The sequence below is a fragment of the Mauremys reevesii genome, linkage group 16 (genome assembly GCF_016161935.1).
Source record: "Mauremys reevesii isolate NIE-2019 linkage group 16, ASM1616193v1, whole genome shotgun sequence".
Taxonomy (NCBI): Eukaryota; Metazoa; Chordata; order Testudines; family Geoemydidae; genus Mauremys; species Mauremys reevesii.
In genome coordinates, this window is record NC_052638.1 from 375,283 (window position 1) to 403,271 (window position 27,989).

At 48.6% G+C, this 27,989-nt stretch overlaps 1 long non-coding RNA gene across 1 annotated transcript; it reads left to right on the plus strand.

The window, feature by feature from the left end:
- Positions 1-19: 19 nt before the first annotated feature.
- On the plus strand, positions 20-27,989 carry LOC120384692. The gene is made up of 3 exons (XR_005589029.1): positions 20-61; positions 9,243-9,322; positions 27,958-27,989. It is a non-coding gene; the product is annotated as an uncharacterized LOC120384692 (long non-coding RNA).

The window sequence follows — 27,989 nt, forward strand, 5'->3', positions numbered from 1 at the left end:
TGCTGCAGAGACCCCAACTGCGATCTGGGCCCTGTTCTGCCAGGCACTGAAGAGACGGCAGGTGAGATCAGACCCCACTGTTGTGCCAGGAAAACTGAGACCTGGACCGAGATCACAGCCCCCTTTATACCAGGCAGCGCATGACTGTGACCCAAACTGCTGCGTCCATTGTGCTGGGCACTTTAGAGACCTCGACTGAGATCTGTGTCCCTGTTGGGCCTGGCCCTGCACTGACCCCGACCCAGATCACGTCACACCACTGTACTGGGCACTGAACAGACCCTGACAGAGATCCTTCCCCCGTATTTTACCAGTTGCTGCAGGGGCCCTAAACAAAATCCGTGATCCTGTAATGCCGGGAGTTGCAGAGTCCCCCACTGAGGTCAGGCCCCCTGTTGCGCAGGGCTCTGCAGCGACACTGACCAAGATCAGGGTCCCCATTGTGACAGGTGCTGAACAGACACCAAGGGTATCTCTACCCTGCCATAAAACCCCCCCAGCTGGCCCATGCCAGGTGACTCGCTCACAGGGCTCAGGCCAAGGGGCTGTTTAATTGCTGTGTAGGTGTCTGGGCTCGGGCTGGGGCCAGGCTGTAGGACCCTGCGAGGTGGGAGGGTGCCAGACCTTGGGCTGCAGCCCCAGCCGGAACATCGACACCACAATTAAACAGCCCTACAGCCTGAGCCGTGTGAGCCCAAGTCAGCGGGCACAGGCCAGCCGCCGGTGTCTGACTGCAGTGTGGACATGCCCACAGGGACAGAGGCCTTGCCACAAAAAGCTCAAAGGCTAAATAGGCCAATGGTGGGAGGCGACTCTCCATTTTACAGATGAGGAAACTGAAGCTCAGAGAGCTGAAGTAATTTGCTCAAGTTTGCATGGAGAATTTGGGGCAGAACCCAGATTGTTTGAATTCTTGCCTCTCCCCTTAACCCCAGGCCCAGCGTGTGTGTGCAGTGTTGTTTTGGTCTGTGTTTGCCTTGCATTGGCTTCCAAGGGAGGCTGTGGAATTTCCTTCACTGTAGGTTTTTAAGACCAGGTTAGAGATATTCCCAGACTGGGAATGTCTAGGGATACTTGGTCCTGCCTCAGCACAGGAGGCTGGAGGAGACAACGTCTCAAGATCCCTTCCAAGTCTACACTGAAATAATTCTCTTTTGTGCTGTGCCCTGTTCTACGCTGAGCTGTTTTGCCTGTTGCCTTTTGGAACTATGATGCACCATGCTGAGTTGCATAGTTTTATGATGCGTTATTTTGCCTCAGCTGGTTTGGTGTCTGTGTTATGTTGGTTTGAGTTGAGCTCTTTTGCATTGTGTACTTTTGTTCTAAGGTGTGTTAATTTGCATTGTGTTGCTTTCTTCTCCTTAGTATTGTCATTTTATGCTGTGCAGTGTAGTTTTTTGTTGTTCTTTGTTTTTTTGAATGGCCTGACACCATGTTTTCATTTGGTTTCATTAGCGATGTTGTTTTATACGTATCTATATTGCATAACATCATAGCAAGATGTTGTCATGTCCAGCTCTCTCTGCCGAGGCAGGACCAAGTATCTGTATATTGTCTCTGACAGAGCTTTGTCCTACCTGTTCTTAAAAACTTCTAGGGACAGAGACTCCCCAGCCCCCCTTGTAAGACTATTCCAGAGCTGACCTGCCTTAGCTCTGGGGACACTAGGGTGACCAGATCAGAGGGATGAAATATCGGGATGCGAGGAGGAGAGCAAAAAAAAAAAAAAAAAGGTGGCGGGGAAAAAAAACAAACAAAAAAACCCCAGCAGTTTCACAGGGGCCGCGCCACGGGATCGCACACAGTACAACGGGAGCACACGCTGCCCTCCCCACGGAGCCTCCTGCCCCCCAGCCCGCCCCAGGCACATGTGGCACGTCCCGCTGCCAGTGGGGAGCCCCACACCTCTCCCGCTCAGCTGTGCTCCAGCGGCTCCTTCCTGGCAGTGACGGGGAAGTTTATGGGTTTGGGGGACACCGACCGGCTCCTCGCCCCTGTCCGCTGTCCGCCCCACCTGGGACAAGTCTCGCCCCCGCAGCCCCCCTCTGCCGCATGTCTCCAGCGGCCCACACCCCCGGGCTGCGCTGCCCCCGGGCCCACCGCGCTGCCCCACGGGCTGCAGGGCTGGAACACTGCAGCGCTCCCGGCCCCAACCGGCCATGGCCCGTGTGCCCAGGCTGCTGCACGAAGGCGTCTCCTCCCCAGGCCCAGCTCGGGATCCAATGGGGCAGTGAGGGGGCGAGGCTGGGGGCAGGGATTTGGGGAGGGATCTAATGGGGGAAGGAGGGGTCAGGGCGCGGGGGGGGGGAGGGGGAGAGCCCCTCCGGCCTCCACCTGTCCGCCGGAGCGGAGGGCAAAATTGTTTGTTTGTCCGTCCAGTGTCCCGACTGAACATCGGTCGGGACGCGGGACAAACAAGCAAATATCGGGACAGTCCTGATAAAATTGGGACGTCTGGTCACCCTAGAGGACACCCACACAGACTGTAGTGGTGAGCAGCTCTGGAGAGAGGAGACCCCAGTGAGTGGCAGCTGGGTAAAGAGACTGAAGTTGGGAGGAGAAACATTGACGTGTCCAAGGTCACCCAGGCTGTCTGTGACCGAGCTAGAAATAGGTTCTAGTGCCACCGCACTGCTGTTTCTGAAGGTCTCTGCCACACTGCTGTTTTAGGCACTGGTGCAAACCCTTAGTGTAGACAGAATTTACACTAGTGCACTCTGATTGGTACTGGTGCACCATGTCCCTGTTTGAAGGTTTGAGGTGGTGGGGGCGGGGGGAAGTGACCTCACAGAGGCCTGGGGCTGGCTGAACAGTGCAGCTGGTAAGGGAGGGGCAGCAGAGAGTGCTGGAGGTATGAGCCAGGAGCACAGCCCCACAGGGCTGGACACTGACTTCTCCTGACCCATGACCCACACACCCAGCTGTGTGCAGGGACCGCAGCTGAGCTGCCCTGCCAAGACAGCCTGTGCATCCATGGACAAACCACCTCTTCCTGCAGCCTAATACAGTGGGGTCTGGGGACCTTCCCAAGCTGCAGGTGACGGGACTCTGGCGTTACCGGGGTCTGTCCCTGGCTCTGTCCCTGACCTGCTTGGTGACCTTGGGGAAGTCACAGCCCCTCTGTGCTTTCCTCCTCCCCATTGTCTACTTGGATTGTGATCTCTTTGGGGCAAGGACTGTCCCTCTCTGTCTGTGCAGTGCCCAGCACAATGGGGCTGCTGATCTCAGTCAGGTTCTCTGCCATGTGCTGCATGATGGGACCCTGATCTCCATCAGTGTCTGTCAAGTATCAGAGGGGTAGCCGTGTTAGTCTGGTTCTGTAGAAGCAGCAAAGAATCCTGTGGCACCTTATAGACTAACAGATGTTTTGCAGCATGAGCTTTCGTGGGTGAATACCCACTTCTTCGGATGCAAGCAGTGATGCCACTGCTTGCATCCGAAGAAGTGGGTATTCACCCACGAAAGCTCATGCTGCAAAACATCTGTTAGTCTATAAGGTGCCACAGGATTCATCAGTGTCTGTGCAACACAAGGCACAGCTTATAGACTCACAGACTTTAAGGGCAGGAGGTAGAGGTGTATTTCAGATGAGGTCTCATCGGTGCCTTGTATAACAGTACTAACCCTTTCATGTATAGCTCAGTGGTTTGAGCATTGGCCTGCTAAAGCCAGGGTTGTGAGTTCAATCCTTGAGGAGGCCATTTAGGGATCTGGGGCAAAAATCTGTCAGGGGATTGGTCCTGCTTTGAGCAGGGGGTTGGACTAGATGATCTACTGAGGTCCCTTCCAACCCTAATAATCTATGATTCTATGTGTCTGCTGGAAATACCTCACCTGATGTATCCTAGGACTGCATTAACCTATTTCACGGCTGCATCACATTGATCACAGGATAATTATGAGCTGCCAACCAGTCTCCTCCTCCTGTCACTTCCAATTGACAAATCCCCAGCTTATTGCAAAATTATGCACTTGGGGACTAACAACTAGAATTTGTGCACTATTGATTTTCATCCCATTTCTATTACTCCAGCTTTCAAGGACATGCAGATTTTCTTGTATGATTTTCCTGTCCTCCTCCATATTGGCAATCCCTCCCTGCTTTGTGTCACACTCCCACTTCTTGTGCCAAGATCACTGATAAAAGTGTTGAGTAAGACTGGTCCCAAGACTGATCTGAGGAACTGCACTAGTAACTCCCTCCAGCCTGACAACTCACACTTCAATATGACCCCCTTGTAGACTCCCCTTTAACCAATTCTTTTTTTTCAAAGCGATGCACAGCACACAGTCAAGTTAATGAATGAAAGCACCCCCATTATTGACTGCTTTGTGCTGCATGAGCATCTGATTAAGCACCTAATTACAACTGTACCACTGTAAGTGGAAATGCATCAACCCAGCTTAGCTCCAAGGTGTTGTTTAGATGGGAATGAAAAGTTTCTAAATTAAATACATGGCAGAATGGTTAATGGGGAAAATACACTGAAATGCCTCTACCCAGTCCTGTTAACTTCTTCTCCTAAACCTCCCATGAGTCCTGGCCTCTTGGTCAGCTTGCCTCCCAGTCCCCCATCAGCTGTGCCCTCTCCCAGCCTAACCCATTTCTACTGCAATTCTTCACCCTCCTCGTCCAGGCAGGGGGCTGGCGCTGCAGCCCCTAAGGTACCTGTGTTAATCACTCTCTCTCATACTGGGGCTATTTAGATTTCAGGGAACGATTTCCCAGAATTACTGACTCTGGGAGGTGGGAGAGAGGAGAGGCTGAGAGAGTGTTTGCTCTTAGGGCCATGTTCAACTCTGGTAGCCTCCATGTTACCTCATCCTCCACCCTCCCCCATGTGTCTCTGCTCGTGTGTCACCTGATCATAATGCCACTGGCCTCAGCAGAGCTCCCAGACAGGAGCTATATCACAAGGGGGTTATGGTACTGAGAGTGAAATACATCACAGGGAGGGAGTAATTATCCTGAAATGAAACATTCCAGTCTAGGAAGTGAAAGACTTCAAGTACTTCATTACTTAAAATTACGCTTAAAAAAATTGGATTTTTATGAATAAATTGCAGTAAATGTTGATTTTACTGTACACACACACAGATGAAAAAATATTTATATAGGTAATATACAGAAATGCTTCTGGAGAAAGTGGAGTTTGATTTAAGGATATTTATGCTGTATATTTTGCATGTGACATTGACAATTTCTCCTTGAACAGTTATATGATTTGGCTTTTGGAATCTCAACAGTTACTGTTATTAAATAATTGTTGTCTGACGACCCCCATAACTTCCCACAGCTCTGAACATTGAAATTGTAAACATTGAAAAAAGGGCTTAAAAATAAATATCGCTATCTATTGAAATTAAAAGAAAGAAATAGACAAACTGAATTTTGTCAAACCCACTTAACAGCAATTGCAATATGCTAGGGGATGGAAATTCACAACTAAGGCACCAACCTTAATTCTGCAATTGCCATAGGGCTACGAATTAGGCATTTTAGTGTATATTGTTCCAGATTACAAATCGGTATGATCTAAAGACACATGAGATCTTTTCCTCAGAATATCACCGTCACTGGGTTGTTTCTCTTAGTGGTAATTCCCAGAAGTGAACAGATTAATAACATTATCAGTTATGAAGTGGCCATTTCAGATTTCTGGGGAGTGTCTGTTATTTTGCACTAGTGGCCAGGTCCTTGGAGAGACGGAACCTTGGTTTTATTTTAACTTCTCCATGCTCAGCAGCTCCTGGAATTTGGTTCAAAGTATTTGCATGTTTCCCTGCCCTGTTCTTAAAAGTGCTGCTTTAGAAAGTGGGGACGGGCAGGAACTGACTGCAGGATCAGTAGCTGAGTCCCTTAGATATTTATAGCTCATCGGAAGGAGGACAGGAGGTGGGTGTCTGGGGATTTAATAATAAACACACAAATATCTTTATTCTTAGTGAATTTTCATCTTCTAATTCCCATAACCCACTAATTATCCCTGGCTGCCCCCGGGAGTCTGGGGAGGGAGAACTAGTAAACTCCTGTGGCCAGTGTGGAACAAGGATCTTTCAGTGACTGTCTCAAAATCATCCAGCGTGAATTTCACTTCACTGGATAAAGCCCTAGTTGCTGAGCTCTGCAGCGGGGTGGAGAGGTGAATTCCATCCCCCGTTCTTGAGCATGTACTCCCCTCCAATTCTCACCCTGATCTCAGACACTACCCCACCTTCCCCTGCAGTGATGGACCCACTTGATGCTGCCAGAGCCATCTGCCATGGGAGCTAGAGAGGACAGAGGCCCAGCTCCAGAACTGCTACCCATGCCCACAGCTCCAGAACAGCTACCCATGCCCACAGCCCCCAGGCTCTGCTGGAGTTGCCCTATATCTTCCTTACTACTAACCCAGGCCAAGCAGCTGGAGATCTCTTCCTTTTGCCTAGAAACTTTGCCCCCCAGAGTCCAAGCAGCATACAGATAATCAGTTCCTTCTTCTACAAGGGTTCGCCAGGGCTCGACCCTCCGGCTTACTGCCCACAGTTGATCCTGGGGAATTAGTCCGGCCGTGGGGGTCTCCCTCGGTAGCCCTTGCTGTAACCGGCAGAAACCTGGTCAGCCTGGCCCCGGCTCAGGGCGGGGCAACAAACACTGAGTCAGGGGCTCAGGCCCTCAGGGAGGGCTGAGCAGTAACAATAAGTCCCAGCCTCTTCAGGCCAGGGAGAGGGAGAGTCTTCCACCCAGGAGTTGGGTGGCAGGGGGGACGCAGGCCCTCCCACTCCACTGCATCCCAGCCCGGGGCCCTAGCAGCAGCAGACCCGCTGCGTAGTCAGTGGGGATCCTGGCTGCAACACACTGACATAGGCTCTGGTAGTGCTGCAGCCAGACTGGGATCATCTGCCCCCGGGCTACTTCCACACTCCCCCTCGGGCCCAAACTGGGTCTTGGTATTGGCCTCTGGGGGATCCAGGAGCATGGGTTCTTCGGGGCAGGGGTTGATCAGCAGGCCTGGCAACTCCTCCGGATAGCGGGCGCAGGGCTGGTCTGGGCGGCCGCCTTGGGCCGCGGGGCTTTCCCAGTCACAGGCTCCACTAGGGATGTCTGTTCTCTCCGGTGGCTGGGCTCCTACTGAGCTCTGAGGGCCGGCCTTTATAGTTCTGGGTTGCCGCCTGACCCTCTGAGGGGTGGGCCCAGCACTCCCTAGCTCCGCCCACTCCAGCCTCCAGATGGGCTCTTCCCCCTCTGGTGCGGCGGGGAGCCACACTGCCTCACTACATTTCTGCGTGGGGTTTTTTATCACCTTCCTGCCATGTGCTCTGAGCTGCAAAGTCAGCTAATGGGAAGTCAAGAGCACAACAACAATCTTTTGTCTTCTTTAACATCCTGTAATAGTCCATCTGGTGTGGATGGCCCTTTCCTGCCAGGCAGGATGTAATGGATTCTGTTGCCAATCAGCACTTCACATAGGTAAAGTCTCTCTCCTCTGGTGATTTACAGAGCCACAGAGGCTCACAATACAACTAGTCCGATATTATCCCAGGCAGCAACTCACGAGCGTTCAATGAAGTCTAAACACTAAACACATTCTTATAATCCTAATACCTGTTTTAACAATACTAACACAGGTGAGTCAGACTGATTCCAGCTACGTGTTTGTTCATATTCAATTAAGACATGGGGGCTTGTGCAAGAGCTAACACCTCATCTGCCAGTGTCACAGGCAGGCTGGGCAGGGATGGTGTCTCTAGCCTCTGTTTGCCAGAAGCTGGGAATGGGTGATGGGGGATGGATCACTTGATGATTCCCTGTTCTTTCCCTCTGAAGCACCTGGCATTGGCCACTGAGCTAGATGGGCCATTAATCTGAGGCAGTGGGCAGCTCTACTCATTTGGACTCACTGGGGAGCCACAGAAAGAAACAAGATGTGCTGAGGCAAGAAGGCCCAGTCTCAGCACCCCCAGGGTCACACTTCCCAAAGGCTAAAACTAGGCCCAGCCCATGAAGGGGGCACTGCCAGGAGAGACTGGATAAAGGCTGGAGCATCCAACAACTTGGTTAACCTGAGAGAGCTGCCTTGGGGACAGTGACAGGGAGAATCCCCAGAGTGACTCCTTTGATTCTGCTCTTCTCTGGCCTCTGATTGATAGAATTATAGAACTGGAAGGGGCCTCGAGAGGTCATCTAGGCCAATCCCCTGCCCTCAAGGCAGGACTCAGTATTATCTAGACCATCCCCGACAGGTGTTTGTCTAACCTGCTCTTAAAAATCCCCAGTGATGGAGATTCCAGAACCTCCCTGGGCAATTTATTCCAGTACTTAACAACTCTGACAGGAAGGTTTTTTTCCTAATCTCCATCCTAAACCGCCCTTGCTGCAATTTAAGCCCATTGCTTCTTATCCTATCCTCAGAGGTTAAAAATGAACAATTTTTCTCCCGCATCTTTGTAACAACCTTTTATGTACTTGAAAACTCTGATCATGTCCCTTCTCAGTCTTCTCTTCTCCAGACTAAACAAACACAGTGTTTTCAATCTTCCCTCATAGGTCATGTTTTCTAGATCTTTGATCTATTTTTTTTGCTCTTCTCTGGACTTTCTGCAGTTTGTCCACATCTTTCCTGAAATGTGGCACCCGTAACTGTACACACTACTCCAGTTGTGGCCTAATTAGTTCGAAGTAGAGCAGAAGAATGACTTCTCGTGTCTTGCTCACAGTACTCCTGCTAATATATCCCAGAATGTTTTCTTTTTTTGCAACAGCATTACACTGTTGACTCATATTTAGCTTGTGATCCACTATGACACCCAGATCCCTTTCCGCAGCACTCCTTCCTAGGCAGTCATTTCCCATTTTGTATGTGTGCAACTGATTGTTCCTTCTTAAGTGGAGTACTTTGCATTTGTCCTTATTGAATTTCGTCCTATTTACTTCAGACCATTTCTCCAGGTTGTCCAGATCATTTTGAATTTTAATCCTATCCTCCAAAGCACTTGCAGCCCCTCCCATTTTGGTATCATCCGCAAACTTGATAAGTGTAACACAGAGACTCTGCTACTGGGAGAGTTTCAGAGGGTGTCAGAGGGTTACACCCGGGTAGGAGGGGGCTAGGCCTGTACTGGAATAAGGTCACTTTGTGCTTCAGAGTGTGGCAGAACCTAGAATGTCCATTAGCAGGGAAAAATCCTGGGGGGAAATCGGCTTGTGGAATGGACAAAAGCCCCGTCTGAATTCTCTCACATTGCCCTTCTCGCCCTGACAGGCTACAAAATAACGTCCACGTTTGTCAGATTATCCCATCCTCCCAGGGGGAAGGAAATGGATGCAATGGAGCTGGCTCAGGTAAGAGATTCTCAGGGAGCTGGTGGTGGGCTCTGCTTGGAGGGAGAGGAGCAGTAAAGCCATAGGAAGGTGGTAGCTGCTACAGGTGGTGGGAGGCAGGAAATAACAGGATGTTACAAACCCGCTGAGACTTGTGTACTCTAAGGTGTGATGGGTTGTCACCCCCGGGGTGCAGTCTGGGGGGCTTCTGGGAACCGCTGTGCCCTCTAACCCTCAAGCCGGGTTGGCCCTTCTCTCACTGCTTTGCTGGAGATTCAGCCAGCCTCTCCAGGCCCTGTTATCACCTAACACGACAGCAGGTGGCACCATACACCCAACTAAGCTACCTGTGTGCTTTACCTAAGCCGCTCAAGGACAGACAGACGACAACAGCCAATTTCCCAGCTCCCCAACCTTGCACACTTGCTGTAGTATAAATTCAGAATTGTATCATCTTATAGTGCACTGGGATCTCTATAATGTCAGCTCATTAATATAATTTGCCTTCCCCTTGATACGGGAAAGATGTGCACAGCAAGCTTGTGCTAACCAAGCTGAGATTTTCCCCAGACACTTCACTCAAAATACTTAACACTGGTTAAGATAAAGCATAAAACAAGTTTATTAACTGCAGAAAGATAAAGTGATTTGTTAGAAGAATAGAGGAGCAGGTTGACCCGGAAGCGGATACGAGTACAGCCTTTTTTATTGCGATGCTTGTTCCCCTCGACCCAATTGTCGAGTAAGCACTGGATTAGTTACATCATACTCCTTTTATCTAACTTAGTATTGTCGAAGAAAAACTCAGTTCTCGCTTTTTGTTTGGGTGCAGCAAAATCAAATTCTTTATTATTTCTCCAGTAATTACCATGGAGGGAGAGAGTGCCATAGGACACAGGGTCACCCCAGTCCTGGACAGGTCTCTCAACTGGTAAACAATTACATCAAGCCTTTATACCATTGTTTCAGACAATTTCTAGCAATAATACAGACAGTAAAAAGCAACAAATACATTTTGTTTATACATAAGCTTTTCTGCTATCTCACTAGAAAAACAAGACTGCAAGACTGCATATTGCAAGGTCGTAATAACTTTCACACAATTCACTCTGTCTTACATTATCTTGCTTCCTCACGTCACCAGGGTCACAGTTAATGAATGTTAGTTAGCATGAGTTAGGTTAAGCTCTTCAAAACCTTGTTAATTATTTACTGGCTTCCACACTCCCCCCTTTTGTACTTCTAGTACAACAAACAATTTCAAATCTCAATTCGCATGAAACCATGGACTTCAGATTCTACAGCAAACATGTCAACCGTCATGGGACGTAATGACAATGCATGATTAGCATGAACATGAAAGGTATTGCTATTCTTACGTTATTTACAACAACAACAACATAATCCTAAATTAACTAACAACACCACAAATAATAACAATCCTATAGGAATAATATAATGGGGCTGTTGTACAATCGTGAACACAAAGCACAAAACATCATACCTAGTACATAAAGTAAACACTCTATAAGCTGTATGAAAGGCATTCCTTCCAGCTTGATATATATATTCTAAAGCATGGGAATTTGCCCTTGCAATTCAGAGATTCTTTGAACCTTTGGTAACAATGAAAGCAAATTTTGAAACCGATCAGGTACTATTCTAGTCCAATTAAAATATACCTGAACTCTAAGAGCTACATGTAACATTCTATCTGCAGGCCAGGAAATGATAGGATTGCCTGCAGCAGTGGTAAGATCAATATGTATATCTTGTAAAGTGGTGGCATTAACACGCACACAGCTATCATTAGCTTGAAAAAAATTGGTGTCCCATCAGGGTAGTTCCTTGACCTCCACCCTCTCAACAAATATTGTCATAAACAGTGACAACTTCCCCTAGCTTCAGTTTATAGATACACTGAGCTGTGGTGGTTCTAACGGCCAAAATGTCCATTGACTCTCTATTCTTATCCAAAATGTCAGGTGTCATTCTAGGGGTACTGTCTAGAAATCAGTTGGAGATACCAGGTGGTCTAATTTCCCCAGATGTCTCGGTAAACAATTACAGTCCCACAGGCATCCTCCCCATGGACCCAGCAGGATTCGGTATGTGGGAGCCCACACCCACCCTAACCGGTCTATATGCTTGGAAGGAGCACTGTGAATGTCCACACTTCCATCCAGAAAGTGTCCAAGTATGTCTTCATGACCACAGATCAGATGGTACTCCTGACGTGTCTGTAAGGGCAGTGGGCCAAGTCTGGTCCAGATCCCACTGCAATGCCTTCCCAGCCTCAGTGATATTCAATACCATCTCTGTCAGTAACTTCTGGGTCATAGAACTAAGGGTGGAAATGACATGTAACTCACCAACTCCAGCCTGTACTTAAGATAGCTGAGCTTCAAAAATAAGACTAGTGGCCTTTTCTAGTTGCCCCAATTTCTTATCATGTTCTTGGCCTTTAAGAATAGTCCAAATGACTACTACACTATTGGCCCCAGCCCACAGGGATCTGGTCAATTCCCTTTTTGTCCAGAGGAAATAACCCAGGCCTTTTGTTGTGCTAATCTAATGGCAGCCCCTTGTGAGCAATCTGGGTATGTAGAAGTGATTTGAAAACTGGATAAGGGCAATGTCAGTTAAAATCCAATTAGGGAGGGCAATACATACTGAAGGATTTATCCAGAACACAGGGCACAGCCTGTAGAATAAACCCCAAAATCCAATTAATACCACAGTCCCAAGCATGGGTCCCACAAATTTCTTCCTGCCAGTATGTAATTCTTTGTTTCTTCACCAGGGTCAGTTCTCAGTGTCCTTTTCAGCCAGGAATTCCTGGACTTTGGCAATGTCAGTGGAGTGAGTGTTTCTTCTTCTTCTTCCCCAAAACAATCGAGGTATAGCATCCTACAGGGGAGAGGTTGCCAGCACATATTACCCTGTAATGGCTTTGCTTTTCCTAGAAAAGTCTAAAGGCACAGTTGGTCTGTCAGTGGACAAGGGAGCTTTTTCCCTGCTGTCCAGAAGCACAGTAGAACTAGAAGAAAGAATAGGCTAATCATCAATAGGAAAATTCTTCTGATGTGGAGGGGTCTTTTTGCAGTGAGAATCCTGGGTCCAAGCAGTCAGTCTGTGGCACTTCACAGCGGTGTCGGTAGTCAGCAGGACTTGGAAAGGGCCTTTCCAGCGTGGAGCCAAGGCAGTCCTTCGTTGATGGATCTTTATGTAGACCCAGGCTCCTGGTTCCAACGAGTGGCAAGGTTGCACAGGATCCTTTGGTAGTGCTTCCATCACCTGTGTATAAAAAGACTTAACACATTTCATTAGTGCCTGACAATATTTAAGCATTATGTTATCCAGCAAATGAATGTCCATCTGAGCTGGGGTTAGTGGGGATGCAGTTGGTAGTCACATTGGGCGTCCTGTCAAAATTTCATGAGGGCTGAGTCCAGTCGTTCGATTGGGAATGGCTCTCATACACCTCAGTGCCAAAAGAAGGGCATCCGGCCACCTTAAGTTCGTTTCAGCACAAATCTAGGCCAGTTTATTCTTTAAAATCCCGTTCTGGCGTTCCACTGTCCCAGCAGATTCTGGGTGGTGAGGGCAGTGAGTTGCACATAACTCCTTTACAATCTGTCCAGTAAAGTGAGTTCCACGACCACTGTTGATAGTCACAGGGATGGCAAAACGTGGCACAAAATCTTTAAGCAAAATGTCACAACAATCCTGACACCTGCTTTCCTGCAGGGAAAAGCTTTAACCCAATTGGTAAATACATCAACTAAAACAAATACATATCCATAACCACAACATGTAGACATCGAAATAAAATCAATCTGAATATTTACAAAAGGTCCCCAAGGAGGAGAGTGGGCTGGCCGCTGCACACCAATCTCGTGTAACTGCAGCAACCATTCCTCCCCCCCCCCGCTTCCCTTGGTAGGCAGCCAAGCGGTGTCCTTGACTGGGGCCAGCGCATGTTAGCCATTCTCTTTTTTCTCCCTTCTTGGCTTTTTTTTTTTTTCCGTTAACATACAAAGAAAACTTTTACCCTTTACTCATACACCTTCTTTTATACCATGAACACATAAACATTACTGTTATACAGTACATTAGTCTCATTAATCAAGTATGCCACATATACCCTTTTACTAAAATAACCTTATTACAGAACTTTGGAACAACAAGCCAGGACAAGCACACCCACTTTGAGAAATTCACTTAATATAACTTCTAGTCCAATAGCTATCCACCATCCCCAGCCCTCTGGCTAAAAGTCTGAGGTAGCCAGAAGGATCCCTTGTACAATATGGGGAGTGGGTTAACTTTTCATGTCCTTGCTTCCAAAGACTGTCAGTATGATTTTAACAGCAATTCTGAATTAAAAGATTTGGCCAATGTAGTTTCTTTCTCTTCATTCATTCATTCATTCATGCCCGTCACCCCAACCGGGGTATGGGCCGCCAACAACAGATCTCCATAGTCTTCTATCCTGGGCCATTCGCTCGAGCTGGTTCCAGGTATAGCCCATTTTTTTGCTATCAACCTGAAGGTCGCGTCGCCAGGTATTTCTTGGGCGGCCTCTTTTCCGCTTGCCTTGGGGGTTCCACTGCAGTGCCTGTCTGGTGATGTTGGTTGGCTGCTTGCGTAGTGTATGTCCTATCCAGCCCCACCTTCTCCTTCTAATTTCTTCCTCTGCTGGGAGTTGATGGGTCCTCTCCAAGAGGTGGATGTTACTGATGGTGTCTGGCCAGCGGATCTGGAGAATCCTTCTGAGGCAGCTATTAATGAAGGTCTGGATCTTCCTGGTGGTTGTTTTGGTTGTCCTCCAGGTTTCAGCTCCATACAGTAAGACTGATTTCACGTTGGAGTTGAACAGTCGAATCTTTATTGCCAAAGACAGCTCTCTGGAGCTCCAGATGTTCTTGAGCTGTAAGAAGGCTGCTCTTGCCTTACCAATCCTTACTTTGATGTCTGCGTCTGTGCCACCCTGCTGGTCGATGATGCTACCTAAGTAGGTGAAGGACTGCACTTCTTCCAGGGGGCTTCCATTCAGTGTGACTGGGTCGTTGCTGATGGAATTGATCCTAAGGATCTTGGTCTTGTCCTTGTGGATGTTGAGGCCAACCTGTGATGACGTGGCTGCCACTACGTTGGTCTTCTCTTGCATCTGCTGTTTACTGTGCGAAAGGAGTGCAAGGTCATCGGCAAAGTCCAGGTCATCAAGCTGGGTCCACAATGACCATTGGATTCCATTCCTACGCTTGTAAGTGGATGTCTTCATAATCCAATTGATGACGAGAAGAAAGAGAAGTGGTGACAACAAGCATCCTTGTCTGACTCCGGTTCGCACCTGGAAGCTCTTTGTGAGCTGCCCTCCATGGATCACTCTACAGTGTATGCCGTCGTATGAATTCTTGATCAGGTTGACCACCTTTGCTGGGATGCCATAGTGCCGAAGGAGCTTCCAGAGGGTCTCTCGATCCACGCTATCGAATGCTTTCTCATAGTCAAAGTTGATGTACAACGAGGAGTTCCACTCCATAGACTGCTCGACTATGATGCGGAGAGTTGCTATCTGGTCCGTGCATGATCTGTTCTGCCGGAAACCTGCCTGTTCATCTCGTAGCTGTGGATCGACGGCATCCTTCATTCTCTCTAAGAGGACTCGGTTGAAGACCTTCCCTGGCACTGACAGGAGTGTGATTCCTCTATAGTTGGCACAGTTGCTGAGGTCTCCTTTCTTGGGGATTTTGATGAGATATCCCTCTTTCCAGTCAGCCGGAATCACTTCTTCTTCCCATATTTTCTCAAAGAGGGGGTACAGCATTTCCACTGAGGCATCCAGGTCTGCTTTCAGGGCCTCTGCTGGGATATCGTCAGGTCCAGCCGCCTTCCTGTTCTTCATCATGGTGATGGCTTTTCTGATCTCGTCTCTGGTTGGTTTATCGCAATTGATTGGGAGGTCCTCGTTGGCTGGGTCGATGTCTGGTGGATTTGGTGGTGCTGGTCTGTTCAGGAGTTCCTCAAAGTGCTCTGCCCATCTGTTCATCTGTAGTTCTATTCCTGTTATAGACTTTCCCTGCTTGTCTTTAACGGGACGTTCTGGCTTGCTGAACTTTCCAGACAGTCGCTTGGTAGTATCGTACAGCTGTTTCATGTTACCGCTGTATGCTGCCTGCTCTGCTTCTGCTGCCAGTCCATCCACATAATCTCTCTTGTCCTTCCTAATATTCCTCTTCACTGCTCTGTGGGCTTCAGCATACTCTTTTGAGCTTTGGCCTTTGCTGCTCTAGTCCTGCTGTTGTTGACTGCTGCCTTCTTCTTCTTTCTGTCTTCTATCTTTGTCAAGGACTCTGCTGTGATCCACTCTTTCTGCTGGTGTTTCTTAATTCCAAGCACTTCCTGGCATGCTGACCTAAGTGTGTCTCTCACTTTCTGCCATCTGTTGAGTACACTGTCTTCCTCTTCCTCAGACCGATCCTGTAGTACTGAAAACTTATTCTTCAGCGTCAATCCAAAATCTTCCTTGGTCTTATGGTCCTTCAGAAGGTTGACGTTGTACTTCGCTCTTCTGTCTGACGCGTCTGTCCAGTTCTTCTTCAGCTTCAGCTTCAATCTGGCCACCACTAAGTGATGGTCGGACGCCACGTCTGCTCCTCTTCTAACTCTAACATCCTGCAAGGATCTTCTGAACTTCTTGCTAATGCAGACATGGTCGATCTGGTTTTCTGTCATGCCTGCTGGCGATACCCAGGTACTCTTGTGGATCCGCTTGTGAGGAAAGATGCTGCCTCCTATGACCAGATTGTTAAGTGCACACAGATCCACAAATCTCTCTCCATTCTCACTCATCTCTCCCAGAGCATGGGTCCCCATGACTTGTTCGTATCCTGTGTTATCAGGTCCAATTTTGGCATTAAAGTCTCCCATAAGGATGGTAATGTCTTTGTCTGGGAGAGTCTCTAATATTTTCTGGAGTCTGTTGTAAAAGTAGTCTTTGTCCTCCTCTTCACTGTCATTGGTTGGAGCGTAGCACTGAACAACATTCATCTTAATCCTCTTCATTTTAGTTCTGAAGGATGCTGTGATGATCCTGGGACCATGTGCCTCCCAACCAATCAGTGCTCTCTGTGCCTGCTTGGACAACATGAAGCCTACTCCCTGTGTGTGGTGTGCGTCGCTCTCTTCATGTCCTGAATACAGCAACAGCTCTCCTGTCAACAGTCGTCTCTGTCCAGCTTGCGTCCATCTTGTCTCGCTAATGCCTAGTAGGGTCAGGTTGTTGCTCCTCATCTCTGCTGCAACCTGCGCCGTCTTTCCTGACTCGTACATGGTCCTCACGTTCCATGTGCCGATGGTAATCCTCCTGGCTGCAAGAAGGGTGATCGGCTTAGTGGCTTCCTCGCGGCTTTCACCACCCAGCGTCATGCATCTTCGAGTTGAAGACCCTTCTTTTTCCAGGCTAAAAGTCTCTGTTAACTCTATTGTTGGCGTTTCTGTAGCAAGCTGATTTTTACAGGGTGGAGTTGCTAGCCCCACGCCCAACCCTCCTCCTTTACCCTGACTTGGGACAGGCAGATGGCCCCAAAGGACCTCTCTGGTGGAGTTGTTTCTTTCTCTTACTGAAGAAAATGTATTAGACTTTAGTATATCACATTTTTCTGATGTAACCAAACACTTTGTATTCTAAGTTGAACAAAACAAGTATCTGCATTGCAATGCAACAGTTTCGCTTGATGTCAAATCAGACCATCTCATGAAAATATTAAACACAACAATTTTTGGCCACGAGACAAAACACCACAAAACAGAACATAGAACACACAACATAATTGTGACTGCCAGTAAATCATAGTACGTTGAATGCTGTGTAGCTGGCATTAATGTTCTTTGATTATCTGAAAGACAAAAACAGAGGTCCACCCCTTCGGGGCAGTTAAATACTTAAAATATACAAATACTCTTGTTGATTCTAGGCAAAAAACAGAGGAATTACCCCATATTTTCTCGTATGTGCTTCTTAGACAGCCCTGGTTCAGCGGCCTCTACCTTATCAGTTAGTTAATTTGCATTAACACAGATGCTCTCCGGCTTGCTTTTTTTTACTGTTAACTCCTGCTTTTAAACACTGAAAGAATACCATCCCCACGTATAGTGCCTGTAGGGCCTAATAAAATTTCATTACATAGCACTGTATACATTCTTCAACTGATTTAACAAAATTGTTCATAGCCAAATGAGTGCAATCTAATAATTTCTTTGCCTGAATTCACAAACATGTCAAAGACACCAAAAAACTGTTCTCTTTAGCATTTTTACAAAGTTCAAGTGCTGTTCCCCCCAGCAAACAGAGTCAATTTTTCATTTTCCCTTAAAAATCAATTGCTTTTTTCCTTCCAACAGCCACTTTACCAATGCAAATCACCATTCCAAATATCCTTCTGAGTATTTGAAATCCTCATGCTTATATTCACTTACTCCTTCTTTCCACTACACCCTCAAAAGTTTCCAACCTGTTTTCCAATCACTCTGTCTGTTGCCCGCCTGCCTGGGCCCGATCCTTTTTCCTCGCTGAATCGTCCCTATCCTAGGCACTACCAGTTTAGCTAGGAGGGTGGGCTTCACAACTAGCCCTCACCCTTCTGGTCTTGTCCCCAAAACATTTTTACTCCCAAATTACTCGAATCCTCCCTAGTAAGGCTTGCCACCTGGGCAAAAATACATGGCCATTGGGTAAAGGCCATTTACTTAACACATAATCCAAACCCCTTTGGGGGTCTACCCAGAGACCCACCCATTTGTCTGCTGACACTTAAACAAAAAAGAAAAGTACACAGAGAGCAGAGAAAATTACAGTCTAAGCCAGATTTTTCCACTTCTATTACATTGTCCGTTATTGGGGGGGGGGGGGGGGGGGAGACAGAATTATCTCAATACAACCTCAGAGCTTCATCGCACACATGGCTTCCACCCTGAGGAATTACGAACGAGAAGTTCAGTTCCGCTCACACACCTAACGCCCAAATGAACAGAGCAGAAAAACATCAGTAACCGGTTAAACAAAACAGAGCCAAAGCTAAATAGTGCACCAAAACCAAATAGTGTTTCCTTATTCTATTAGAGCTCACCTATAATCATGCTATTCTTAACACAAAACACCAACAGTACCAAACAAAGCAAACAAACTAACAAGGGTAAAACAGATAGATGGTGTAAATTCTGCAGTGCTCCCCCATTATTAAGTGCTCACCAAACTGTGACAAATTCCTGTTACTAATTTATCCCTCATGTCAGGTGATCAGACCAACAGAGCATATAATCAAATTTTAAAGCTTCATTAAAAATAATAAAACAACAATGGAGAGTGTTGGGAATGCTCCCACATCACTCGGGAAAAATATGAATGCCCCAAGCCTTAAACCACTTTAATACTCACACATGTCTCACTGGGAAGTTAAGCTTTGCAAATATAATTCCAATTCTGTAACTCCTGCTTTTGGTTTGCCTCAGTTTCTATTTTCCACAAGCAGCTGGGGCAGAAAGCAGTTTTTCTTTGCACTTAGCATAGTCCGCACTAATTCATGACCTTGAACACAAAACAACTTCTCCTTTATCTCTGGGCTAAGCCGAATTTCAAATTAACCTGTTCCTAGACAAATTGCTCACACTGTGTCAGAGGTTTTTCTTTGTGATTAAAGCTTCACTGAGATATATGATCTTATCTAGATTGAAGGTACCTTCTAATGGGCATTATTTAGATGGATTTTCACGCGTGTGAAGATTCCAATTCGCTAAATACCTGCAGGTTTTAGGACCATAATGTACGTACATGTAATATGCTGGGGTACCCTTAGGGGGTGAGGTGGAATATTTAGACAGTCTCTTACCCATTTTCCACTCACACAGGAGAGACTCACAAGGAAAGGGGAGGGAAGATGGGTTCACACATTCCTAGACCCAGGCAGCTTCCTCGCCGGACTATGCCAGGCTGAGTCAGCCCACCGTGGGTCGGATCTCCTAAAGATCCACTAGTTACCAGGCTAGCCACTCACACTGGTGTACACACCCACCCACCCCAAGGCCTCTTTTTCTTCCTTTTTCCTTTTTTTAACCCTTTTTATCTTTTTAAATTTTTTTTTTTTTAAACCATGATGCATCTTTACCTGGTCCGGACCAATACCATGAGGCAGTATGACAACCCCTCTTGAGGCGGTAAAAACCCCTCAGCACCGGTGCATTCTAATGCATTACCTTATGCATTACCTTATGCATTTCCTTGGCCAACTCAGCAGTTCCCAGTACTGCTATAAACTAACCTTATTGGGGCCTCTCCCCAATACCACTTTGCATCTGATCCTGCTGCACAGTCAATAAGTTCAGATGGCGTGAGCCCAACAGAGACAGATGTCCTCACGGAAAGTCCTCCTCCGATACCCCAATAGAGATTTCAAAAAGGTCTCATACCTCTCATGTGGTGCCGTGGGGTTCGAAGGGGAATGATCCGTAGTAGTTGTCTGTGGGTCCGTGGGCGTTGCCATCCCGGACGAGCCCCCAAATTGTCAAAGAAAAACTCAGTTCTCGCTTTTTGTTTGGGTGCAGCAAAATCAAATTCTTTATTATTTCTCCAGTAATTACCATGGAGGGAGAGAGTGCCATAGGACACAGGGTCACCCCAGTCCTGGACAGGTCTCTCAACTGGTAAACAATTACATCAAGCCTTTATACCGTTGTTTCAGACAATTTCTAGCAATAATACAGACAGTAAAAAGCAACAAATACATTTCGTTTATTCATGAGCTTTTCTGCTATCTTACTAGAAAAACAAGACTGCAAGACTGCATATTGCAAGGTCGTAATAACTTTCACACAATTCACTGTCTGTCTTACATTATCTTGCTTCCTCACGTCACCAGGGTCACAGTTAACCTAACTCATGCTAACTAACATTCATTAAGATCTCTTCAAAACCTTGTTAATTATTTACTGGCTTCCACAGTATGTACACGCCTACATCCATTACAACACCCCCAAAGCCCTTATTAAGTAATAGAAACACCCATACTGTTAGTATACCCACCCCTATCTGTTAGTCACAGGATTACGCATGTTATACAGACATTTTTACCTTGAAAATACAGTACTTTGTATTAATGTGTTGCTACAAATTTCATTAATCAGCAGTTCTCAGGGGAGGGAGGAAGAGGCCATAAACCAGGGCTTGTTTATGTAGCTGGGAAAGGAAGGGAGGGGAGGTAACATTTCTTTTACCTTTTTCACACAAAGGACATTCATTCCGACAACTACATTTCTCATGCAGCTGCATCCTTAGCAATTCTTACAAGCAACAGGGAAAGGAAAAATATGGCAACTTATTTATTAAGCAAAGAATTCCTGCCTGCTTATGCCTTTGTCCCCTAATCCCATGTCTGCTCATTAGCAGTTCCCAGCTCTTTTACTGAACCATAACATGTCCCAACAATTCTAAGTGTTAGCAAACAGATCAAAGCAGATTACTTAGCAAATAACCAAAACCTCAAACTAAGCCTAACATACTAGATGGATAGAATCTGAATTAGCAATTTCTCACCCTGACTGATGGTACAAGCAGTCCCCAAAGTTTCCATACACAAGCTAGAAATCCCTTTACCCTGGGAGTAGCACTTGCCCGAGTTCAGTCTTTGTTCCTCAGGTGCTTCCAGGAGTTCTCTTGTGTGGAGAATGAGGCCAAGAGATGACGTCACACCCCACCTTATGTAGTTTTTCCATATGGTGGGAACCATTTGTTCCAAACTCAGTTCCCAGTCCAGTTTGTGGAAAAATAGAGGTAACAAAATGGAGTTTAGGATCATGTGGTCTGGTCACATGCTCTAGCATGTCCTGCTGAGTCATAGTAGCCGTGACTCATAGGCTGGCTGAAACATTCACAGGAAGGCTAAGCTCTTCCACGGTCCATTGTCTTTGTTGATGAGCCATCAGCAGTGTCTGGCTTCTTCATTGTTCTACCTGAAAGGCTCATTGTGGGTGTTACCCAGAGTAAGCACCTTTGAAATAAAGATACATAGTTGTAGAGGAGTCAGACTCACCCCTGCGGCGCCTCCTACTGGTGACTTCTGGGAATTAGCTCAATTTCCAGCCCGGAGCGCCCTCTGCAGGCCAGTGATCCGCCTGTCCTCTGGCCGCGAGTCCCTCCCTGGACCCCAGTGCCTCTGGTAACTGGGTCTCCCCCTCCCAGGGGAACCCCCACCCCACTATCCCCATTTTGCCTCAGTATTGGCTACTGCCCAGTCTCCATCTAGCCCCTGTTCACTGGGGCAGACTGCAGTATCAGCCACTCATCATAGGCAAAGGGGTTTGGACCTGCTGCCTTTGCCTACCCATGGGCTGCCACTTGCCACCCCCAGGACCTCTTGGCCTAATGCTAGGCCGCAGGGGCTTTCCAGGCAGGAGCTCCCCAGCTCCTCTGCCTTTCCCCAGCCCTGCTCCACTCCAGGTACCTTGTCTAGCTCGTGCAGCCAGGCCCTTCTCCCTCTACAGTCAGAGAGAGACTGACTGGGCTCCTGGCTCACTGCCTCTTATAGGGGCCAGCTGGGCCTGATTGGGGCCAGCTGGGCCTGATTGGGACCTGGCCACAGCTGAGCCTGCTTTCCCCAATCAGCCCAGGCTTCTTGCCCCAGCTACAGCCCTCTCCTGGGCTGTTTTAAGCCCCAAAGGGCAGGAGCAGGGGACCACCCTGAGACAATAGTCAATATTCATAACTGCAGAGATAAACATGCTCTGTGCACACAAATAGGAGAATCCTATTCAGCAAATCATAACGTTTCCAGTGACACTGCACATGACAGATCTTGCACATAAAGAACAGGAGGACTTGTGGCACCTTAGAGACTAACAAATTTATTTGAGTATAAGCTTTCGTGGGCTACAGCCCACTTCTTCGGATGCATAGAACAGAACATATATTGAGGTGTGTGTGTGTGTGTGTGTATATATATATATATATATATACACACACACACACACGCGCACACACACACATACAGAGAGCATGAAAAGGTGGGAGTTGTCTTACCAACTCTGAGAGGCCAATTAAGTAAGAGAAAAAAACTTGTGAAGTGATAATCAAGATAGCCCAGTACAGACTCTGAAACCCTGTCATCTTGCACATAATGCATCATAATTATGACCTAATCCTATTATAATTGTACTGTTGCCGGCACAGAGGGCCCGAGGGGGTAACAGCGGGTTCGTGCCGGTGTGCTTCAAGGCCAATGAACACACCAGGGTGGAGAAGCAGAAAAAGTTTATTTGAGATCTCAAAGGGGTGCAAGGAGACTGGCACGTCTCAAATCAAGCGCCCAGATACAAGCCACTTTCCCTTCTTAGGGTATGGCTACACTTGAGATTTGCAGCGCTGGTGGAGGCTTTCCAGCGCTGCAATTAGTAAGTGTCCACACCTGCAGGGCACATCCAGCGCTGCAACTCCCTGGCTGCAGCGCTGGCCGTACACCTGGGTCTGCCTGGGGAATAAGCATTGCAGCGCTGGTGATCCAGCGCTGGTCGTAAAGTGTGGCCACACACCAGCGCTGCTATTGGCCTCCAGGGTATTAGGAGATATCCCAGAATGCTTTTAACCCCTTTGTTTTGTTATGCAGCCTCTCTTTGTTTTGTTGTGAACGCGGGGCTCCGCTCCGCTCCAGGAGCTGCTTATCTAAAAAAACAAACACAGCTCCTGTTTGCTGTGATCAATATGTGAACAATCAAATGAGATATCCCCCCTGCCTGCCTGATTCACAGGGGTTGAGTGTTTGCTTTTTGCTTGAGGAGAGAAACAGCAACGAGAAAGGGAGGCGGCAGCTGCTTATCTGGTCTGCAGGCTGTTTGCAGTTAACACTAAGGGGTCGGAAAAAGTTTCTGATTTTGCAAAAGCAGGGAGCCGATTCACAGTGTCGGCTCCAAAAATCCACTCGCTCTCTCTCCCTGTCACATTACACTCCACCCCACCCTACCCCCCTCTTTTGAAAAGCACGTTGCTGCCGCTTGAACGCTGGGATAGCTGCCCATAATGCATCACTCCCAACAGCGCTGCAAATGCTGCAAATGTGGCACACACCAGCGCAGGTAGCTGTGAGTGTGGCCACACACCAGCGCTGTCCCTGCACAGCTGGACGACCAGCGCTGTAACTCCCAGCGCTGCAACTCTCAAGTGTAGCCATACCCTTATACTCAAGTCGTTTGCTTCAGCTTAGTTTCTGCCACCCTTTCTTCCCCCCTCCCCCCTTTCCTCTCTCCCCCCGTAGCAGCTACAGTAAGCAACCTTGGCCGCTGCAAGGGTAGCTTGTTAGCAAATTTTCCTAGACCTGTTATCTTGTCCTTCACAGAGGCATGTAGGCTTCCCTTATCACTACCACTTCAGACTGCCTTGAGCTGTTAGCTGACTGTTACACATTTTGTTTTGCAGCTACTTAGGTTGGTTAAAGTTCATCATGGAGGAGCCTTGGTTCACTTAGGCCTAGAGCAGGGGGGCTTCATCGACACTCGTGGTCTTCCACCCCCCCACCCCCCCGAGTTACCTAGAGTTATGCCTAGTGACACCAACATGTGTGTGTGTGAATGTGTGTGTGTATAGGTATTAGGTATAATGTGTGTGTATAAGGATTAAAATATTAGTTATTGGTCATAAATCAAATTGTTATCATAATAAATGTGGCATCTTTGTCTTGCCCCCTGAAAAGATCCCGTGTAGTTTTGTCTGTACAACAAAACAGCACCCACTGTGTGCGGGTATTTGATCCTGCTCAAGTAGTCCCCATTGTATAACACTAGCGTTCAGAGGTTCCTGTTGCACACAGTTCCTGGCGTAAGCTTTATGTCTTTGTGCATTCCTTCAATAAGCCACTAACATTGTCTGGCCTCCTCCAACAGAGCACCTTTGAAATACAGAGACATGGTTAATATTTCTAGTCTCAGGTACAAACTTTACATGCATACAGGTTGGATTAACACAGTCAATAGGTCTTAAGTTTTGCAATGATACCTCACATCAGCCATCTTGCATAAAGTATATATTAGCTATGTCATATCCAGATCATAAGCATATTTTCATAAAGACTGTAGAGTATAATGTATGTTTGCTGATCTGCAAATAGGAAAGGAGCATGCACCTTTGGGTGCAAACGCTCATGACAATAGTGCAGAGCCATGCAAGCTCCATGGTTCTGTGTGAGATGGCAGACAGTGAGGAGGGCCAGGCAGGTTTGTGGGTTTAGAAAAAAACGGTGTAAACATTATGTATACGTTTATGTAGGGGACACATATAACATTAGTGGCTAGTTAACAGTGCGTTCTAAGAAGTTGGATCCCATGGCCACAACCACCCCTGACTGAGCTGTTTGGTACCCAGCAGACACTGCCAAACCAAAGTGTCCCAAAATGCAGTGGGTGGACAGTGGGAGATCTATTCATGGTGCACCTCACTCTGAGGCTATGGCTACATTAGCGCTTCAAAGCGCTGCCGCGGCAGCGCTCCCGCGGCAGCGCTTTGAAGCGCTAAGTGTAGTCAAAGCCCCAGCGCTGGGAGAAAACTCTCCCAGCGCTGTCCGTACTCCAGCTCCCTGTGGGGAATAACGGACAGCGCTGGGAGCCGCGCTCCCAGCGCTGGGGCTTTGACTACACTGGCGCTTTGTAGCGCCGCAATTTGCAGCGCTGCAGAGGGTGTTTTTTCACACCCTGCTGCAGCGCTGCAAATTTGCAAGTGTAGCCATAGCCTCAATCTGTACAAGTGGTTCTGGTGAGTACCCTGACGGCTGAGGCAAGGAGTCCAGGAGGCATGCGCACCAGTGACATAGTAACCGTAAAAACAACAAGGAGTCCAGTGGCACCTTAAAGACTAACAGATAAGGTGCCACCGGACTCCTTGTTGTTTTTGTGGATACAGATTAACACGGCTACCTCCTAATACGTGGCATAGTAACCGTAGTGACTCTGTGCTGACATAACTTGAGTTAACCCACCCTTAAAGTGTAGATATGGCCTTAGGTATATTAAATGTTTGGGAGAGGTAACAGGAACAGTCTGAGGGTAGACAAAGATTCATTCAGGTGTTTCGGCTCAAGGCATTGGAACTGGCCTTACTGCACCCTACAGGCTCAGGAACAAAGAGGCACAAAAAAGATCTCATTTATTTATTACAGTGTCTTGACTCGAGGGTGTATAACTCGTGATTTTAGAATTCTTGTGGTTGTCAAGGTATCTTGGGGTTGTAGATGTGTTTCATTATATTTTGAAAGGCAAAACTATGAATGGGTTGAACAAAGAATTAGATCAGTCCCTCAGGATAAGTAAACTGGCTATTAGCCAAGATCATCAGGGATGCAGGCCCATGCTCTGCATGTTCCTAAACCGTCCTTTGATTGCCAGATGCTGGGAGTGGGCAATGAGATGGTTCACTGTGTCATTGCCTGGTCTGATCATTCCCTTAGAAGCACCTGGCATTGGCCACTGCCACAAGACAGGATACTAGATTAGGCGGACTATTGGTCTGACCCATGTTGGCAGTTCTAATTTTCTGCAAAAATTACAATAGATTTTTTTTCCAGGGAGAAAGACATTATAGGCGATAGTATCCTGCCTTTACTGAATATTTGAGCATCAAGCTGTACACAACGGCATGTGGAAAAACACTAAGGGCTAGACTGAGGCACAATAACAGTTGCAAAAATGCAATCCCCAGTGGTGGATTGACTCAAAACAAAGTTTTGACACTAGGCCAGAAATTCTGTCAGCTCTAAAATGAGAAGAAAAAATTAAATTTAAAAATTCAGGGAATTCAGGTTATCCCAGCAGCAGATAAAACAACTTAGGAAACTGATTGGAGACTCTGTGCATTCAGATAGAGAGAGAAGGGATTCTTTGTTTCTGAGGGGACCTGTGTAAAATGTTTTACTGAATTAAGTCTCAGGGATTATCTATACTGGCAAGCTAAAGCGCTCAAACTCGCTGGCTCAGGGGTGTGAAAAATCACACACACACACACACCTATCCCGAGCGCAGCAAGTTTCAGCGCTTTAAAGCGCTAGCGTGGACAGGCTCGGCTCCCAGTGCTCAGAGCGCATCCCCTCGTGGAGGTGGATTACCAGGCGCACCGGCACCCACCGCAGCGCTCTGAACTGTGTAGTGCAGACTGAGCCTCCGTAGGTTGGGTCAGACAGAGGGGAGCTGCACTGGCTAGGCAGGGGTATGCCTGTGTCTGTAAGAACCAGCCCTGGGAAGCCCCTGCTGAGCGGTGCTGTCTGGGGGAGGGGAAATTAAAATAAAAAAAGCTGCTTTGCCCCCCCCCCACCATTTTTGCAAACACTGGGCTCAGTCCCACTGGGGTCACTGCTGCCCCCTGTGCCCCGCCTGTGCTGGGTTTTGCCCTTAGTCACCCTCTGCCAGAGCCTCACTCCTGGGCTTCACTCCTGCTCCTCCCCCCAGCCCTGGTTTTGTCCTTTAGCCCCTCTCCTGCCCCTGCCTCCAGCTGCCTGACCCCCCGGCTGGGCAATTCCCGCCCCCTGCTCAGCCCCGGTCCCTGTCACTCCCCCCGCCCCGCTCCCGCCCCTGGAAGGAGCAGAATGTTGAGCTGATACGGGCAGGGGGAAGGGCAGCGGCTTCAGCGGCTGTCACTGAGCATGCGCAGTGCCCGGGAGCGGCACATGGCTGCGGGAGGCGCGTTAATACGCTGCCCGGGGGCTCCTGAGTCTGATGGTTCAGCAGCCCCCGCCCCACCCCCTCCTACCCGCTCCGGGCTGAGGCAGTTCCCCGCGTGTCCCACCCCCTTGTGTGGGGCCCGGGGGCGGGGCCAGGCCCGGAGAGGAGCCGCCCCTTCCTGCCCCCGGCCCGGCCCGGCCCCCGGCCCTTTGTGCGGCAGCAGGGCCATGGCCGGGGCCGGGAGCGCGGCGCGGGGGCTGCTCCAGCCCTGCAGCCTACGGGGCAGCGCGGGGGGGCGGACACGCTCCTGCCGGGGACCGGGACCGGCTGCCTGGTTCGCCCCCTGCCCGGGGGGATCCCCGAGCTCCGTGCGTCCGGAGTGGGGCTGCCCGGGGCGGGGCCGGGGCGACAGAGCCTGGGAGCGGCTGGGCCGGGAGTGGCAGGAGGGGCCGGAGCACGGCTCGGCTGCAGAGCTCGGAGCCCAGGCTGAGCCTGGGGGGGAGCAGCTGGGGATGGGAGCTGTGGGGCTGCTGGGAGCTGTGAGTTTGGGGTGCGCTGAGGGGGTCAGGGCTGGGGGGAGCGGCCAGGGATGGGGGCTCTGGGGGAGCTGGGAGTTTGGGGTGCGCTGTGGGGTCAGGGCTGGGGGATGTTTGGGGGGCTCCATGTTCAGATCTGGCCCCGTGGGAGCTTTGGGGGCTGGCGCTGGGGAAAGTGGGGGACTGTCTGAAGTTGGCTGCTTGGCATGTGGTTGAGGCCCCGGGGAGCTGGGGGTTGGGCTGCACCCCTGTCACTGCAGCCTGGGGCTCTGCGTTTCCTCTGGAAAAGCTGCTCCCTGTTTCACCATCTCCTCTCAGTTTGAGTCCCAGGGACCCTGCACAGGCATCTGCAGGGCAGGACGGGCCCTGAAATCTGGCAGCTGGGAGGTTTGCAGCAGTTTCTAACCCTCCCTCCCCTGCTTCTTCCAGGAGGCACCACAAAAGCATCTGGCCCCCCTGGG